The sequence below is a fragment of the Neopsephotus bourkii genome, unplaced genomic scaffold (genome assembly GCF_033783945.1).
Source record: "Neopsephotus bourkii isolate Nb327-2 ecotype Australia unplaced genomic scaffold, CSIRO-AGI_Nbou_v1 NB_1350, whole genome shotgun sequence".
Taxonomy (NCBI): domain Eukaryota; kingdom Metazoa; phylum Chordata; class Aves; order Psittaciformes; family Psittacidae; genus Neopsephotus; species Neopsephotus bourkii.
The window spans coordinates 1,153,336-1,160,432 of NW_026901829.1; positions in this window are offsets into that span (position 1 = coordinate 1,153,336).

A 7,097-nucleotide genomic window follows, 5' to 3' on the forward strand; every position below is an offset into this window, starting at 1 on the left:
CCACAGACCTTCCAAGTCCCTGAGCACTACAGCTCTTTTGGTGTGAAATCTCTCCTTCTGTCTTCACATCTGCTCCCATAAAGAACTCCACCCCATTAACATCACCCTCAGGTCTGGCAGCCATTGCCATTGTTCTTTCTAGAGAAAACATCCCCTTTTTGGGAAACCCACTTGTACCCACCTTTTCTGGGGGACTCCCTGTCCTAAAAGGCATGGACATTCCTCTAGCCTTTTCCCACCTTGTGGAATAAAGCCTACTTAAGTATGCCAGCCAAGAATCAGAGTCTGGGGCTCTTTCCTCTCTCACACCTACAAAGAACAAGACAACTACCCTTCTGGATACTTAAAAATGCCCACGTGCTTATTATATGTAGCTACTTATGGTAGAAGGAGGACTGAATCAGACGATGCTAGTGGTCTTTTTGGTCCTGGTGAGCACTTATTAACAGTGAGACTGGAAGTTGCAGAAAATCATAAGAGTAATCATAAGTGAAGTTCAGGTGATGCCCATTGCCGCACAAGGGGAGGCAAGAAGCCCTGCTAATTTCCTGTTGATTGGCATAAATAAATCTGAAGCAGATACCTGCACTCTTGGCAGATGGGTCTCAGTATGCCTCTCATCCCATCTTTTCCTCCATGGTATTTTTGTTCATGCTCTGGATCAGCATTATAAGCAGGAAAATGATGGTGATCCACTTGAAGTCAATGAAAACAAAAAACATCCAGCAATTCAGGATACAATAAAAAGGTGATGTCCCCAATCCAGACTTTCAGTGGTGCTTAGCAAAACTGTGCTGTACAAATAATTTAAATGAGCCTTTAGCTCAGCAGAGGAGTCTTGCCTGCTCAGTCAGCTCTCACTGGGTAAAGGCTAACAGCACTTGGCAGCAGCTTTTAGGCAGCTCAGATAGTCCCTTCCCCTGCCCTGACCTTGGCACACGTTTGAACTACACTCTACCGACTATACTCTACTGCAGGCATATTTTAACCTTGATCCTTAACTAAATGTGGACTCTTCTGGCAGCGGAGGTGAATCCAGAACACTCAGAACTGGGTTCTAATCTCCATGGAGGTATCGGTTTGGAAAACAGAACAATGGGATCGGGAGTAAGATCGTTCTTTTGTCATTAACAGTCATCTCCTTCAACAGAAAAGTTCAGGGAGCAGCTCTCCTCCCCTGCAGTTGCCTCTGCAGGGAGCACAGGGTCAGGTTACTCTTCAGAGCCTGTTTTAGGAGCTACCGTGGAAGCAGCCTCACCAGCATTCACTTAGTATGACTCCGGCACAATGATGCCACTGAGACTTCATAGTCTTGTTACAGAAACCATGATGTAGTACTTGGTTTTATTTAGCTGCAAGGGAGATTTAGAAAACAGATAAATATATCTGCCACAACATACTAGGTAAGTGTACAGGTAAGTGGGTGAAAATTCAGAGATTCTTCCCACATCATCGGCATCATTTAAAGCCCTATGACTCTTTCTTCCCTTAAAAGCATGGAAGGGCTAAGTCAGAATATCCACAAACACAAAAAAGTCATACTTTTTTGTAAGTGGCCAGTGTTTGCAGTGATCTAGCTGAGAAAAGGCTGCAAACTTGCAACTTCTCTTACAGAAGCATGACCGGAATTAAGTAACTTTCAGTTATGTTTCTCTCTCCTAGCATAGATGATGCTTGCATCATTTCCCATGCTTTTGAGTTGGTCATTGAACTTGGTATGACCATGTAGAAGTGTCTGTTATCCAGCAAGCACAAAGGAGGCCCAGCTGCCACTGCAACACAAGCAGTGAACCAAATGTTGCCTTTCAGTTATGCCTATATAAACGTAGATTTCATGTCAGTAAACCAACTTTTATTTAAATCCATACAGCTAGGATCAGAATCCATCTCACTGCCTATTTTCACAAACATTTTTTTATTCTCTACTGAAGATTCTCTCTTTTTTTTTTTTTTCCTTTTTTAATTTTAGTGATTAGGAAACTCAGTTTTTCAAAACGTCTTTTCACTTTCTTGTAAATATAACTGAACCAGAGATGATTCTTGCCATGCAGCATATGGTAAGAGGGAGAAGTTACTTACAGAATTAAACTACCTGGGACAAACAACCTCGCTTTGTAGGTTAGCTGTCCCATGAGGTAGAGCAATTTGGGTAACACAGTATCTGGGAGGGTCAGAGGTCTCTATGCAAATCAACTCTAATGTACACACGTAATAGTTTTTCCAAAACAATTCTACTTAAATAAATATCTCTGTTAAGGATTTGCCAGTACAGTGCTCAGTAGGAGCTTGTAGGAAGTACCCTTGTATCCCCACAGCAAACAAAGACAGTCTTGATGGACTGCTGCCTGTAAATTTTGTCTAAACATTTACAGCTGAATTGAGAAACCAGAGGACCCCTTATAAAGTGAACAGCTCCCTTTAGGTGAAAGAAAGATTGATCTAAAGTCAACAGTAGAGGCCCCGTCCTGCATGTGGATATGTTCTTTTAACTCCTCCGACATTACAGCATCATGAACATGAAGAACAAATACAGTAATTACTCCAGAGCTACTGTGCCACTGTTGTTGACAAGCAATCATGAACAGTGATTTACAATAGAGAACGACAGAGAAATTTGAAAGCAGAAACTGAAACATGGATTCTGCAAGTGAAAAGGTACACTTTATTGGAAAGAAGGATCCTGTGGCATTTCCAGAAGAGTCAACTAGCATACTGGCACTAACAGTTGCAGTAGTTACATGCCTGCATATTTTAATAGATGCAAAGGTGGTCTTTGCAGAAGTCACATCAAGGACTGAAGTAGTATTTTCAGAAATAAGATTTTTACCTTTTCCAGATGGAGCTTCTTTGCCTTTACTATTTCCAGTGTTTCCAATTTTTCCTTCTACCCAAAGGCTGTTCTTCCAGAAAGGATTCATCCACTTCTGCCTCTGCTTGTGAAGGGACAGTGTTTCAGCATGTGTGGTAGGTAACACAGCCTGCTTTCTGAACAGGCTTGCTTTTGTTTAAAATGCCTGCAAGATGGGTGATTACTAAAACCTTCATATCAACCTAAATATCGCTTGTCACTATAGCTCACCAGATATTTTTAGAGTGTTCTCTTGAAATTTGTGAAAGCATCTTCCAGTGTTAAGAATCTTCCACAAAATGAATGCAACAATGCTGTAATGTGCCACTCTGAGTGGAAAAAATTTGCTTTCTAGAACAAAAAAGGTGGCCTGTTTGCCATCTTGAACAAAGACACCAAACTGCTGCCATATAAGCGATGACATATATCTTGATTTTTCAGGTCTTTCAGACCAGTAGGCAAACAGAGAAAGAAGACTGGACTATATGAAGGGAAAGAAAAAGGGTGGCTTAAAAATATTAGACAAACAAAACAAAATTGTTGGAAATGGTTGGGTTTTATTTTGACATTGCACAGGTTAGTTTGTTTTGGTTTTTTTTTAATCAAATATTAACTGTTTTTTGACAATAACTTCTACGTATGTCCAAAGTGTCATAAAAAAAGAGAGTTTGAGCCAACATTGCAGTTCAGACACATCATGGGTCCAGATCAGTCTTCAGTTGGTGGGATCTATGGGTCCTGTGGACAACTGTCAGATGACTCTGAAAGCATTTCAGAGTTTAGGAATAAGATCAGGGCAAGCTGTGGCTATAAAACTGAGGAAAGGTGTCAGTACTGTTTTAAGTCAGTGTAGATGTGCTGTCACTGGGAGACACCATGAGGCAGAGATTCTGTGAGATTTATATTAGCTGCATCTGACTTTGCAGCCAGTCACTGCTGGCAACTTTCCCTGGGATGTTCAGTCATTGTTATGCAGACCACTTGCTTTTCCTCATCCACAATTACAGTTGTTAGGGAATTTTTAATGAATACATTTTAAATCAAAGACATTTCCCTTGGGATCCTGTTTGAACTCTTGCTGCTTTACTCACTGAGCTCCTCAGAAGTTCAGTAGACAGACTCTGGGGAGTGCTTCTGTTTTCTTGGCCCACAGACAGCCTACGAAGCAGATTTGTTTCTTCTAAAGTCAGAAATATCAGGAGCCTTACAGATCCTGGCAGCCCTCTCAGGATTTTCAGATTCCTTGCCCCAGTAGTCTAGAAATCAGAGAATCACATCCATCTCCTGCCATCCCACTACATGAAAGGGAACAGGGAAGTCCCAGCTTCTGTGGCAAACCCAGGGGCTTTTGGAATTGGAAGCCTGCACTCTCTTCATCTGCCTCAGTCCTAATTTGTTGAAATTGGCAAGCCAACATTTTTCAGATTGCTGTTTTGTGAGGAGCTTCATAATTATCTTTCACTGCAGTTTAGAATGAAAACAGAATTGCAGAATTTGCTGATTTGCAAATCTCTTTCTGCCCCTGGTTTGGGAAGTGTAAGAATTGTGTATTTGGAAGGACAACTGGCAACTACAAGCCGGAAACACAAGTAATTAATAATTGTCTGAAGATATTACAGTGGCTAGTTTGAAGAGGAAAAGCCTCTGACAGATTAAAACATATGCATTTCAAAAAATGTCCTTAACTTTTGCCATGAGAATAGAAGAGATTTAAGGATAAAAACAGTATTAAAACTATAGTGGGGGGAAAAAAAAAGTATGTGGAAATTTGCAAAAGTATATCTAGTATGACCACTGTTACAGAGCACTTCACCTCACCACGACAGCACTTTTTTAGGCATCAGTTTGACTGAAATTTTGAAGGTGCAATGTTTGGCCATTGAGCTGATTAAACTGAGCAAACCCAGCTTTCTCTAAAGAACAGGAAGAGGAGAAAGCAAACAAACAAACAAAAAACCCAACCCACACTTTTGACTATGGAATAATTTCTTACATTCACACACCATAAAGCAGAATTCAGAGAAGCCTCAATTAGATTATTTTATCTACCAGCATCTGTAAGAGGAAGTCAAAGGCAACAAAGGGACAGCCAAGACGATTTAAATGATGGGCAAAAAAACAGAATGCAGATCTGACCATTCTGATATTCGTGGTCTAAAACAATTCTATTCCCACGCATGTGGTTAAATTCTATACTGTGGACTTCAAATATCCTTTTCGTTGTTTTTTTTCATCAAAGCAAAAAAGTTAAGGATGAAAGATGCTCCGCTTCAGAGTAAGCACTTACCTGGTTAGTACATTTTATAGTTATGCCTGCTGAAAAGGAACAGAAAATGTAATTGCCAGTGTAAAAAAGAGAAATAATCCATGGTAGGGATCCAGTCAGACCTTTCTTCTCCCCTTAGTTGATAAAGCAATTGTGATTGTTATTAGTTCTTACTTTCAACTAAGCAAGCTACTTCTTTTGGAAAAAATATTTGTGCTTACTACACATGTTTACCATGTTTCCTTGCAGGTTTCACCTATGCAGGATGGTCAGATTCACATTTACTAATACTTGGGTTGATCAGTGTTTTCAACTATGGGAAGAAAATATTCATGCTATTCTAGTGTTAAACAAAACTGCAACCCCCCCCGAACTTATTCATATTTAGACCAGACTCTTTTTGCTATGCCCAGAGACTCAGCTGCATCTAATGGTTAATCTTGCTACATGTTTTATGTAGAACACCCAAACTTAATTATTAGAAACAATAGCACATTTGTAGACTAATGAAGTATGTTGGATTAGTTTGTTTGCCCTGTTCTTCAGCTGTCTTAAGGAAATCTTGATACTGTAAATTTGCTCATTTGTAATTACTGCTATTTTGCAGAAAAAATTACAGGTGGATTTGCAGCATCTTTGTTCAAAATTGGTTTTAGATGTCTTATGTGAATGTAATCACCAAGAAACAAACAAAACCCCCCAAAACCAATGGGAGGCAAGCTCAATATGTAGTTAAGAGTTTTGGTCAAAAATGGACCTTGACTGTCTACAGTAATGTAACAGTTGCCCCTGGTAAGTCACTTGTGATAACACGTGAAACATTTTGTGGTGTGCAACCAGGCATGGGTATGTGTTGGAGTGGAGAAGGAGCTCCCCAGTGAAATTTTGAATTAGGAAATGGCATGACTCAGATTTTCAAGAATTCCAAGAATTCAAGCTAGTAAGTGTTTGTCACAGTCTGTCAAAGTCCCTTTCACTCTCTAAGAAGGAAATAACTGGAATACATTATTAATGCAGATAGCTACACAAGTAATAAACTTTTCATTGCTTGAATTACTCAATGAGTGTAAAGTTGCACTGATGATTTCTTCAAATAAAAACACCTTTAGGAAACAAGAGCAGTCTGGTCTGTGCCACTTGACCCAGCTGGCTTCTAATACCAGTAGTGAGAAGTCCATAAAGTTTTGAACATCATCTCCATAGCACTAGAAGCTTTCAGTGTGCTTCTTATCAGGTGTCCCCACACACACCTCCTCGGGAAAAGAGGAACTACACTGAGATGAAAATAAAGCCAACCAGAAGAGTTTGTTTCTCTAACTCAGCCTTGGTACATTGCCTAGCCAGCACAGCTTCACAGCCCAGGTATTTCTGTTCAAATTTGGATCTCCCAGTACCACCTACAGCAGATGACCTATCAACACTGGCCAAAGGTTAAAGGAACTGTTAAATCTGAAACTCAAGTTAATAGTCCTGGGTATTAACATTTTCCCTCTGTCTGTGGAGTGGAAACTCTGAAGGTTTCTACACAGTTAAGTGGCCACCTTTAAAAAACAGTTACAGCTGCCTGGAAAAGCCTTAAGCTTTTATTGATCTGTTTTACCCACTGGACCATGCTTTAGCTCTCTGCAAAGCCACAGGACACAATCAACTACACACACATAAGGAACCACATGCATACACCCACTATTTCCTCTCCTCCTTTCATTATGGCCATTTGGGGTTTTATATCAGACTCATGATTAAGGTAAAGTTGGTATGCCACAAATTTCTCAGCAGTTGAAGGTAAAGCCAACAGAGAAGTCTAGTAAAGCTATTCTAGTCCAGCATTTCCACAAATGAAGAGCTATACTCATTATAGCACCAATTTGTTCCTATTTCTGTTGTCTGTATTTAATCCTATGTGAGCTGCAACCTACCTCTAATCTTGGGTGACTGTTTTCCCTGTGGATGGCCTTTCAGTACTCCTGTTCTCTTTCCTCCCAC